Source organism: Pelmatolapia mariae, linkage group LG14, assembly GCF_036321145.2.
Source record: "Pelmatolapia mariae isolate MD_Pm_ZW linkage group LG14, Pm_UMD_F_2, whole genome shotgun sequence".
NCBI classification, from domain to species: domain Eukaryota; kingdom Metazoa; phylum Chordata; class Actinopteri; order Cichliformes; family Cichlidae; genus Pelmatolapia; species Pelmatolapia mariae.
In genome coordinates, this window is record NC_086239.1 from 7,028,005 (window position 1) to 7,039,682 (window position 11,678).

At 44.2% G+C, this 11,678-nt stretch overlaps 1 protein-coding gene across 5 annotated transcripts in view; it reads right to left on the reverse strand.

The window, feature by feature from the left end:
- LOC134641070 (alkaline phosphatase-like) overlaps positions 1–3,935 on the reverse strand; it is a 36,251-nt gene extending 32,316 nt beyond the window's left edge. For 2 of the 5 annotated variants that reach the window (XM_063493266.1, XM_063493267.1), the window contains exon 1: positions 3,467–3,935. The gene's annotated coding sequence lies outside the window, so the exon portion shown is untranslated. The other 3 variants (XM_063493268.1, XM_063493270.1, XM_063493269.1) reach the window with 3 other exon arrangements.
- Between the last annotated feature and the right edge of the window lie 7,743 nt (positions 3,936–11,678).

Here is an 11,678-nt window from a genome sequence, read left to right on the forward strand (position 1 = left end):
CTCGGGCCTGTTAGATATTTCATGAAATTGGGTCTACTTTTTCGGAAGGACTGAAGCAGTGAACATTAAAAAAATGAAATTGATAAAATTAAAAACTAAAAAAGCAGGAAACAAGGAGCGTGTCTTCTCATTTGTTTTGTTTCGCTTTTAAAACAGATTTTTTTTTTTTACGTCAGCCGACTATGTCACAAATAAACAGAGGCAAGGCTCCGACTACGTGAAGCGCAAATGTCACTAAGCAACCTTCTGGCTGCAAACGTCACGGAACCGCCCGCAGACACGTGACTATCCGCTTGATTGGGCGCGTTTAACCTTTCCATCATCTTGCCCTCTCCGTGACCTCACAGACAGAGAGTGTGTGTGTATGTGTGTGTGTGTGTGGGGGGGGGGGGGGGGGCATGTAGGACCAAAGGTGCTCGTGTGCACGCGGCGCTGCGGAACATTTCAGCACCAGGACAGCTCCCCCCAACTTTGCATCGCTCAGCGTCCACGTCCACGTGCAATTCCGCACGCCCCCAGCTCACTCCAATCTCTCCAAATCAGTTCTGCACAAACGCGATTGGGAGGCGGGCCTTTAAATGTCAGTGCCCGGCTCGTCTTTCCGACCCTTCGCTGCAGGGGAGGCGTTTCTAGTTACTGCCCGTGAAAAGAACAACTCGCTCGATTAGTCGCCAGCGCCCATCTCAAATATTGAGTCCGATATCAGTCACCGGACTTCAGCCGTTTAGCGCCCCGAGCTCATGTTGCCCACCTGCTGAATTCAATATGCGCTGTTTAATTGGGTGTGATGAGATCGGATGCCCGATCGGGGAGAGGAGGGTGGGGGTGTATTGTATCGCTGAATCTAGGCCATCTTTAGTCGATGTATTGTTCAGAGGAGTGGAAGATGCGCACGTGCATGTGTTCTGTGTAGTTTTCAATTGATTTCCAGACGGTCATTTGAGCCTGCATGGAAAGCTGTGCACCCTCACTCTTTTGCCTAAACCAGGGCGCTCCAGTCCCCCAGTGGGGCATTTGACATACACATGACAGCAACGAATCACCGGAAAGCCGCTCGGCGCCTAAAACTGACAGGCGGAGATGTTTGTTGATCAGCTTTGATGGCCTTTAAACCCGCACTGTTGGTTTGAGCGACATTGCGCAGACACTCACAAAGGCGTTTTGCTTTCAAGCCTGTAGTGGGCACTTCGCGCGTGTGATCACACACGCGTCAGATCAAGGATGCGGTTTAAGTGTCGTGTCTGTGGATCAGAAAGACATGGAAGAAAAAACAGATCCACAGACACTGGTGATAGGGACGTTTACGGTTTAAAGTTTTTGGACCACTTAAAGCCCATGCGCACTTCTTACCTTACATTCATACTGCGAGACAGCCTTCTCTCTAACAATACAGCCTCAGGTATCAGTAGATTTCTATTAGAGCTTTAAAATACCACAGATAATAAAGTAACTAAAGCTTTAAATTAATGGTGTAAACAGACTAACATATACATACATGTAACTCACATTAACACTATACGTGACTGTACCACGTTACATTCCACCACTGGAAGCACTCCTTTCAGTGTTTCCGTGAAGTGGGCACTGGAAGATTAAGAGAATTTCGGCCTTCAGAAGCTCGTTTGGGGCACGGTCATGACTGCGGGTAAGGTGGATGGGACTGGGGTGTGAATGAAAGGAAAGAGCACAGGTGGCGTAGGTTAGGGTGAAGAATAAGACTAAAAACATGTGGCGCATTTCTTATGAGGGGGGCTCACCGTTCTCCTCCGCGTGGGCCTAATTTGCTCTTTCTTAATCTTAATTAATCTTCTTCCCTTGACTGTGATCTATCTAAAAGGCAGCCTCAAGCAGTGTCTCCTCTCCCCCGTCACCGCAAACGAGAGCTGAAGTCTCGGCTTTTATTTGTATTTATCTGTTAATTGTGCTCCTAGGTCTCTGCTCGCACTCGGTCTCCTTCCTTCTCCTTCTCTCTCTCCCTCTCTTCCACCGTACTTTCCGTTGTCGTGGAAACTGTAGAAAGAGAGACCTCGACCGTGCATCTTTCCCTCTCTTTCTCTTCGCCTCTCTGGTGTCTTCGGGCTCTCTGACAGACTTATGAGCCCATCAACACAATTAGGTCAAGACCGGTGTGATGTCACACACGTTTATCCACAGTGTGAATGTGAGAGGCAAACAGGTGGCTGCTGCCTTAGCTGCACTCTTTGCTGGATGTGCGGGAACACCGTGTGCACGTAGGCGGCAGACCTGCGTGAGGGGTTATGGGACCGGGGGGGCATGTCATGTCAGTACGCAGTCCGCGACAAGTACACAAGGGGACATCAAATGACGGGGGGGGGTGACAATTTCCACTGCTAATCATCTGAGTGCAGCAGATGAACCAGAGCGGGGTTTAAATGGCTTTTTGTAACATCTGAATCACCTGGAGGAAAAACAGCCACCGCGTCTGTTTACGTGTGGAGATGGAAGGATCGATGGTTGGATGGTTGGTGGGTTCGGGTTTAAATTAATGGCTACAGAGTGGGAAACCCAGTTGGATAAATACACAAAGGTGGTGGCGGGCTGGAGGGCATCAGAGGTCGGGGGTAGCACAGAGAACCGGGGGGCCCTGGGCAGCATTTAGCCGCCAGGCGAGCGGATGGAAGACACTTGTGGCAAAGGTGTAAACAAGCGTGAGAGCAGAATAGATGTGGAGGAAACAGGGAGCTTGTTTCTTGGCAACAAGCAAATGATCCGCCGCTGCATATGTGCCCCAAGATGGACTGATCCTGAGTTCCTTTCTTTCTTTAGAGAGAAATTTTGACTTTCATGCCAAGAAGAAAATCAGCCTGATTCCAGTAAACAAGCTGCCGTTTAAATCAAGAATTTTTCTTCAGGGTGGCGTGTGCGATCGCGTGTATGCAAGAGAAAAGAAAAGCCATCCTACCGTACAACTGAACTGACTCAGCGCGGTCAGGACCATCTTGTCCAGATGAGACTTTGGATCAGAGGAAATTAAAGTTAAATTTAAAAGAAACGCCGTTTCTTCCTCGATGGTGTCAAGAGCACCTCTGCTTGTCTTCTCTCTCTGACTGGCGTGCTCACCCAAAAGCTTCTTGCAACTCTCGTAGCATCGCGATGTTTAGGCTGCAGATTCTAGCCCCCCCCCCCCCCCCCCCCCCCCCCCCCCCCCACACACACACACACACACACACGCAGTCCTGCGCTCACACGCGCCATTAACCTCTGATAGAGTTGAAATTGAAATTCCAGCCATGTAAAGCGCTCTGGAAAAAAAAACCAAATAAAAATAATAAGGAGGCTTCATTCAGCGTGCTTTCTTTTTCTCTCTCTTTGTTTTTTGAATAAGAGCAAATTCAAAATCTTTCTTACCAACTGGCGCTTTGGAGCTGATACAGCCCATATTTGCAGCTTCATGTAGAACCGCAAGCTATTACATGTGTTCCCCCCTAACAGTCGCGGAGCGTACCTCACTTATCTCTGACTCTCCTCCTACGGAGGCTCCGCTGGGTTCCGGTACGAGGCGGCAGCGCACTGCTGTGCTCACACCGCTGCAGCGACGCCGAGGGCGGGGGGGGAGTCCGGCCATCACTTCCTCTCCCTGCTTTCACTTTCTTCTGTTTTTAACCTGCTTCAAATCCACACACATAAAGTCTTTGTGCAGCTTTGCTGTTGCTTTCTTCTTCTTCTTCTTCTTCTTCTTTATCACTTGAGTCTCTTAGATGAGCTCTACGTCACCTGTCGCAGGGTCGGGTCCTGAGGTTCAGCACCACAGAGGGCGGACAGCGCTCTGTCTGGCGGCAGCGGCATGGGTTTCAGTCCCAGCCCGGCAGCTGTGAGGGTCGACTTCTCTCGGCTCGGTCACTGCCACGCCACGCTGTCAAAACAGATTCCCGCGCGTCACAGAACGGACCTTGGGAGGCACACACATTGATAGAAAAATCCCACTCTCGGCCGCTTATATACGGCCAAATCTGAGTTTCCGCCTTCGAAGTAGAAGCGGAATGAGACGTGATTGGCTGGTGTTGTTACACCCTGGAAAGGGGCTGAAAAGGGGATAAGTCAATGACAACACTCAGACACGATGCTTCTCCTTCAGCAGCTTCATTGCGAATGATTCAGAAATATAAACACACATACAAAAGTAGTAAACATCTTAATAACAATGTACAGTCTCTATTAGTTGTAAGAGAAAATATCTCACGACTGTTTTCTTTCCTTTCCTTTAAATTACAGATTAAATTGAATGTAAGAATTTACAAAAACAGCTTATGAATCAATAAACAAACTTAGATCATTAAACTGTGGAATTATTATGCTATCATATGTTACCTTATATCTGTAATTAAAGTAGTTGAATTATGATACTGCTGTAGGTCACATTATATCCCGTAGTCTAGATTGTGTGATGTGTATGTAGTTTAGTTTCCATTATACTTCTGAGTTAAAAGAATGTGACAATTATTAGATTTGTTAGATAGGTGTGTATTAACCTGTACCATTGATCTGCTGTGAATGTGTTACACTGTTTCTTGACATTTCATACTGCTGAATCATGAAGAGAATGTTGGGTGCAGAAGGACTTGTTGTTCTGATAGTAGAAGAGACACACCACATTCCATACCCCCACCTTTACAGAGAGCAGAAAAACAAGGAGCCGAGGTCACAACTTAGGCGCCGTAAGAGAGAAAGAATGTGAATGTTTAGGCTTTTACGACTAGGTGGGGGCCACTAGAGGCTATAAGAGGCTGAGTAACCCTCCACCATTTTGAGATTTGCTGTGACCCTCTTCATGCATGTCTCCCCATCCGGATGGTTTATGCTCATAAAGTGTTGAATTGTATGGAAATAAATAATTGTTGATTGAGCATTTATACACCGAGTATTGTCCTTCCTTCAGCCCAAAGATTAAAAGAATTGGGAGATTTTAACAACTTGGTGCCTGGTGACCCGGATCTTTGGTGTGCTGAGGAGGGGCAGATTTGGCCTGTGGTGAGATCGTGGGGCGAGGCGAGCAGAGGACCGGTCCAAATATAAAAAGGTAAGCACAGCCTGTTGTATTATAAATACCAAATGTGCATATTGGGCTTTCCAAATTATTCTGTTCGCTGAGTTACACGTATTTTCACATTAAATTTGTCGGTGTCTGGTTTTCGGCACAAGATACTAACATCATAAGTTGAGGCTGAATTCCAGTGTGTCATAGGAACTGCCTCTAGCAAGAAACTAATAACATACTACGTTGAGTCTAGTTGCAGCCCACGATACCTTCCACATTTAACTTTGTCTATGACTGGCTTCTGTTGCAAGAAACGGGGAAAATTTCTAAGACGCGGCCAAAGTTTAGCATATGAAATAGAGGTGAAATAGAGTCTGGCTTATGGTGCGCTTGCATTTCAAAGGTGAGCTCAGAGGTTTCTGTGTGTGTTTCTGCGTGCGAGACGCGCTCTCTGTGTGTTTCAGTGTGTGAAATATGAACATGGTGACAGTGACGGTTAATGTGTGAATAGGAGGACACTAGTGCGAAGAGGATATTTTATGATCTAAGGTTGACGCCTAGTGAGCCTGTGGAAACTGATTTTGTTCATGGTGTGGCAACCCCCCTGTCTGTGGACGCACAGGCCGGTCCAGCGGCGTCTGGTTAGCCGAGGTGGCGACTTGGGACGTGAGAACCCCCGCATAGCTACAGAATAACACTGGAACGGCCGTGTAATTACGGGTTCACATTTATTCTGGAATAGAACAAGAGGATATTTTGACATCTAAGGTTGAGTTCTATATTAGTGAAAAATTAAAAAGGTTGAATTCCTCGTTTCAGTGGTTGAAATTGTTGTGTGCCTGTCCCCTGACGAGTGTGAAATTAAATAAAGAGGGAATTTGGAGCCACATAGAGATAGACGGGCTTAATTGGGTGTAATACTCTGTGGTGTAAGAAAAAAAAAGAAAAAAGAATAGAGGAGTTAAAGCAGTAAGAGGTGAGTAGTGGTGTGAAATATGTTGGGTTTTAAATCTGACGTAGAGAAAGGAGAAATAAAGGGAGAGTGGAGAATTATTGAGAAGCAGAGAGAGGAATGTGTTGGGAGACTGACGTGCAGTTTGCGCTGTAACGGCGGGCGTGTTGCCTGCTTGTCTATGTAACAGTGATGAAAATGATATTAAATAAATCTCTTAGTGTGTTAACACAGGTGGCTACGGACCTGGACCAACCGCCCACCACAAGCACAGCAGCCGAAGCAAAATTATAGTAATGGGAACCACACCCAGCAAGAATCAGCAGCTGTGGAACCGACAGCAGCGAGGAGAGAATTAGAGGAGAAATTAAGAGAAGCGGGAACACATAAAATTGGGTTGAAATTTGGGGCCAATGGACTTGTGGAGGTTGGGAAGGCGTCCGGAGCATCGCAACAAAAGGTGAAACAAAAACACACACAAGCAGAGAAATGTGAGAGAAAGGCACCTTTTAAGGAAACGCCTTGTTTAAGAAAAAGTTAAAATTAACCTGCCTGCCTACAAATGCACACTCACGCAATGAAAAAAAAAACAGCTTACACTCATACACGCGTGAAGATTTTCCAGTAAGGTTAAGGCAGGGAAACTTAACATACACCTGTTGTTAAATGGTGAAGTTTATCTATTACTAACAAATAAACTCTCTGGGTTGCAGGACAACAACTTAACTTCAAAGAAAAAGAAAATAAAGAGACTGGTATGACCAACCAGTGATGAAACAACAAATTTAGTGGTTAAGAGTCAAATTGTGAGATGTTTTCTGCTGATTGAACAACACAAGTGATTACTGACGGAAAGAAATTTCTCTTTCTTGAGTTTAAACATGATCTTAAGAATTTGAACATGTGCATGTTGTCCTGTCAACTTGGTGGGTTATGAGTTGATTATATCGTGAGAAAAAAGAAAAAGTGGGGGAGAGAAGGCTGACACAGGGCCTGGCCCGGTGTTTCTCCCCTCTCTTTGTAACACAGCCAACACAACATCATTTTCCTGTTCGTCTGTTTTTGTTTTGTTTTTTGTTTTTTCTCTTTACGTTTAATTACAGGCTGCTTTGTTGGCCCAGAAAGCCGAGGCTGACCTGGACTCCTGCTCTCCCCTCTACCATCTTTGACGTGACCCTGACCAAATGCTGCAGCAGCTGGACCCACCACAACAACCTGAAAATGTCAACAGTGCTGCAGGAAAGCGATCTCATGCAGCAGAGACGAAGAGTGCTAAACCTAAGGCCCGTTTCACTACACGGGGGAAAAAATTTCAGACACCTTCAGCTGACAGAGCTGTGACGAGACGCCCGCCAAGCCCGAATGGAAAATGAGGCCGAGCAACATAATGCTGACCCTGATAACTCTGCATTAACACTGGGCAGGACAGTGATGGACCAACACAGATGATCGGGCAGCAAAAAGGGTGTGCCAGAGACAGGAGGAGTAACTGAGGACAAAAGGCACCTCAGAACGGACAAAACACGGAAGAAGATGCAGGTTTCGCCTGCGGTGAACATGGACACTGGAGAAAGGACTGCCCCAATTGGGGTCAGAACCAGGATGGACTGAACTTTGAACAGAACTTTTGAATGGTCGCAAACAGACTGAAAAGGAGGAGGGCAGGACCCCAGGGCACACTTCAGGCCGTGGTTTACCCAAAACACCAGAACAGGAAAGTGATGAACACACACACACACACACACACACACACACACACACACACAGACACACACACACACACACACACACACACGCCTACACCCACACTGATTCAGATTGAAGTGAAATACACACATGAACACATGTGCACTCGTTGATTGAGTGAGAAACGACACACACACCTAAATCGAAATGCTGATTCACTGAGAAGTGATCCACACACATACACATGCACACGCTCGTGCAATGAAGAGTGACACACACACACACATGCTGATGCAATGAAGAATGCTTTGCTAACAATGCTTATGCTGATATGCAAAATGCTGCACACCAACATTCAAATATACAGAATTTGTTATAAGAAGCTATTGATTACTTAGAATGTATTTTATGTCACCCAGAGGGCATTTATGTAGATTTAAGGAACAAGGACTAAAATTGTCTGGTTATGAAAACAATGTCTGCGCGTGATGTCTGTTTATGGCTCAAGGCCTTGACTGAATTCTTTGCTGTGCTTCACACAGCCCTGGTGAGGAGCAGTGGCACAGAGTGAAAATGATGAACTAATAGTGTAAGTTTTAAGTCGGAGCGCCGCATTTTCTGTGATTGAGACTTAATTCAAGAAGGAACAAAAGGTGTTTCGGCACCTGAGGTTCTCATTCCCACACAATATTGTCCCAGGAGGAAGTAAAACCTTTCCTGTGAAGTTCTCATTGATTTTGGGGTTTTGCTTAGCACGAGGTTGATTTTATCAGTGAAGTTTGAGTTGTTTTCTTTCTCTGAGAGAGAGAGAGATGATTTTATGTTTGGACATGTCTGCAACGGGCCCTAGTATGTGCTATTTTATTAGTATTTTGTTGGTTACGTCTGTTTTTGTTTTTGTTACAGTGCACTGAGATAAGAACATCTGAGAGGTGTGATCCATCGGTGGTGATATTTTGATATTTTGTGAGTTCATGATTTAACAATCAGCTCTTTAAACCAGGCCTGAAAGATTGAAATTTAAAGTGCTATGAAATATTCTTACTGGAAACAGTCGCAGAGTGTGCTTCTCCATGATTGTAATGGGCTTGGGAGAAATTCACTTATAGGGGACACTGATCACATGAGAAGTCCTGAGTCTAAAAGGATTGCAGCGAGTCAATCCAGTCCAAAAAACAAGGAATTGTTTTCCTTTTAAAATGATGACGTCATCTTGCTGGTGATGGATGCTCGAATAGGTCGCGCGGGAGACTCCATTATCAGCAACATCTGGTATGAATGTGTGTGAATGAATGCATGTGACTGGACTGTGATGGACGGACTTGATACTGAGACAAAGACTGCACCAACTTTAGGATTAGTAAATGCCGACAAACAATTCACCCAGCCGGCAAGAGAAGGGTGGATGCTTCGCTTTGCTTTGTTTTTGCAGGAGCAGGAGGATAAGAGAGAGCAGAGGGGGAGACTGTAGCTTCACATGAGAGTGTGGAACTGCAGACTTAACCCTTTGGTTGCTGATTTTGAGTTACTGATGTTTGCATTAAGAAAATTGTGTTTAAAAGTACACTCACATGTACTGTACCAGTGTACCTGCACATGTGATGTGACAATAAAAGTGATTTGATTTGATTTGATTTGAATATAACTGACAGGGACATGTGATAGGATGTGGTACTGCAAAAGAACAAGAGCAAAGTAAGGAAAAAAACCTATTGTGTTTAGTTTTGATAAATTCAAATTGAAAGGTACCATTACACTCAGAGGATCAATATCAAATCAAATATATGCAAATTTTGTATGAAGCATAGGGCTGCACGATTTTGCATAAAATGAGAATCACGATTTTTTTGCTTAGAATTGAGATCACGATTCTCTCACGATTTTCTTTTCCAATATAAATATTTATTGCACTTATTAACTGCACATCAACTTCGTAACAGTTGAGACTGAACATAAAAACAATAAATGAACATAAAAACAATAAATGTCTCACATTTTGTCGTTGCCGCAAAATGTTGTACTGCTTGAAATTTCGTCTCCACCGTTGCTCGACACTGCGTGTATAGAGCAGGTAGTGCAACAATAGAAAAATAGTTGCGGGACGGCACTGTGTAGCGTCTAGGGTGTTGATCATTTTCCTAAATCCCTGGTTTTGCACAGTGTTGATGGGAGCCATATCTTTAGCCAGGAGATAAGTGATAGCCTCCGTAATTTCTTTGTGCCTGCGGGAGTTCGACGGGTATGGGGAAGCGCTGTATAAAGTTCCCGTTATTGATGTTTGGATGGTTGACCAGGACGGATTTTCTCCTGTCACTTTCTCGTCATCTCTCACGTGCTCTCCGTTGTTTTTTCCCTGCCAATTTTAGCAGCCAGCTGGCTTCTGTATCACGTGGTATAAGGCTCCGCCCTTGTCATTTGTTGAGCAGGAAGAGTGAGCGCTTGTTTTCATGCAGATTACGTCCCGGATCAAAATGCGGTACAATCGTCGTCTTTTTTTCTTTTTTTTTTTTGAAATCGTTGTCATTTGGAAATGAGATCGCACATAAGTATGAATTGAGATCGCGATTTTCTAACGATTAATCGTGCAGCCCTAATGAAGCACATGACTGATAACTGTTCTGTCCTGAGCTTTTGTTTCTTATAGCACCCACTTGACCACACCAACAGCTTTTCACCACCAAAGGAGGGTAATTACAAATGTTCGAGGGAGGAATATCACCAACAGTGGGAAAGGTAAGACCCGATGGGGGAGATAACACCATAAATTTCACTTATGGTCAAAATTCTTAAAATTTTGACAACAAGCATAGAATTCTCCAAAACTTAGAGACAGAAAGGTGTTCTGGATAAACATAATTTGGCAAACCACATAAGGATGGAGCGTTGGAATCTATAATACTGTGAAATAACATGTAATAAAATGTTGACCATGTTGATTATGGTTATACTAGTGGGCAGACATTGGCTAATCTGACCAGGGAATGCAATAAACAGGATTGTCAGAACAGTCGGCGTTAAAGTCACCTTTGATAGTCCAGACTGGGATGGTGTTGGACATCCTCAGGGTGGAAAAGGGTTGGTGTGACCAAGGTGTGGTTTGGTTTGTTGTATGTACATTTCAAAGTGATACAGCTCTGGATGGGCCAGTTACCAGGGCATGGAAGGATGACAGACTTTATTATATGAGGAGAAGAAATTTTCTGGGATTGAAGGTCCTCTGGGTGAGTGGTTGACTAAAGCATGCATAAAATAATCATTTTGTTATTGAATGTTAATTGATTGATAATTGGCCACATTTACAGCTGTGTTGACTTGTTGTGGATGCAGTCTACTTCATGTTTAAGGATTCTAATTAACAGATTGAAAACAGTGACACTAAGAGAAGAATATGCAGTGCCACACTATCAGATGCGAGTGATGGTTGGGCTCAGTGATGAATTAGGTGAGCTGGATTCATGGCTGAATCAAGACATAAATTCCCCCTCTTATCCCCTGCTGTGGACAATGAGGGAAAAACAGTGGGTAAAAAGGGAGTGACAAATGTGAAGTTCATATTAATACAGGTTTTGTTTCTAGGTAGTTCTGCGGATGCAGGCTCTGGGCGGAGCCAGGAGTTTACCAGATCTAACACGATAATTAAATTGATTTCATTCCCTAACACAGGATCAAAAGGCTGGAGCAACAATACTGGAGAGGAGAATTTCTGATGCTTTTTGAGATATGATGTCACTAACCTTTTCTTTTAATTTCTAGCTTCGGTGAATTGACACATGGGAGTGTGTCAAAAAGGGGGAAGTTGGGTTTTAACATCAAATAATGGTTTTATGAACATTTTATGACCTTATTTGTGTGTTTAATAATTTAGGTATGGTAAAACTTAAGCTTATAATGTGTTAGAATTAAAAATGGTTAATTTGTTTTTGATTTCTTTTACTGAAATAAGTGGTTATAATCATTTTCATACACACATTGAAAATGTGCTCATAATAAGTTGGCACTCAGTCTTTTGAAGGTCGTAAGCTTCGTTCGGCGTGACTGTCCGGA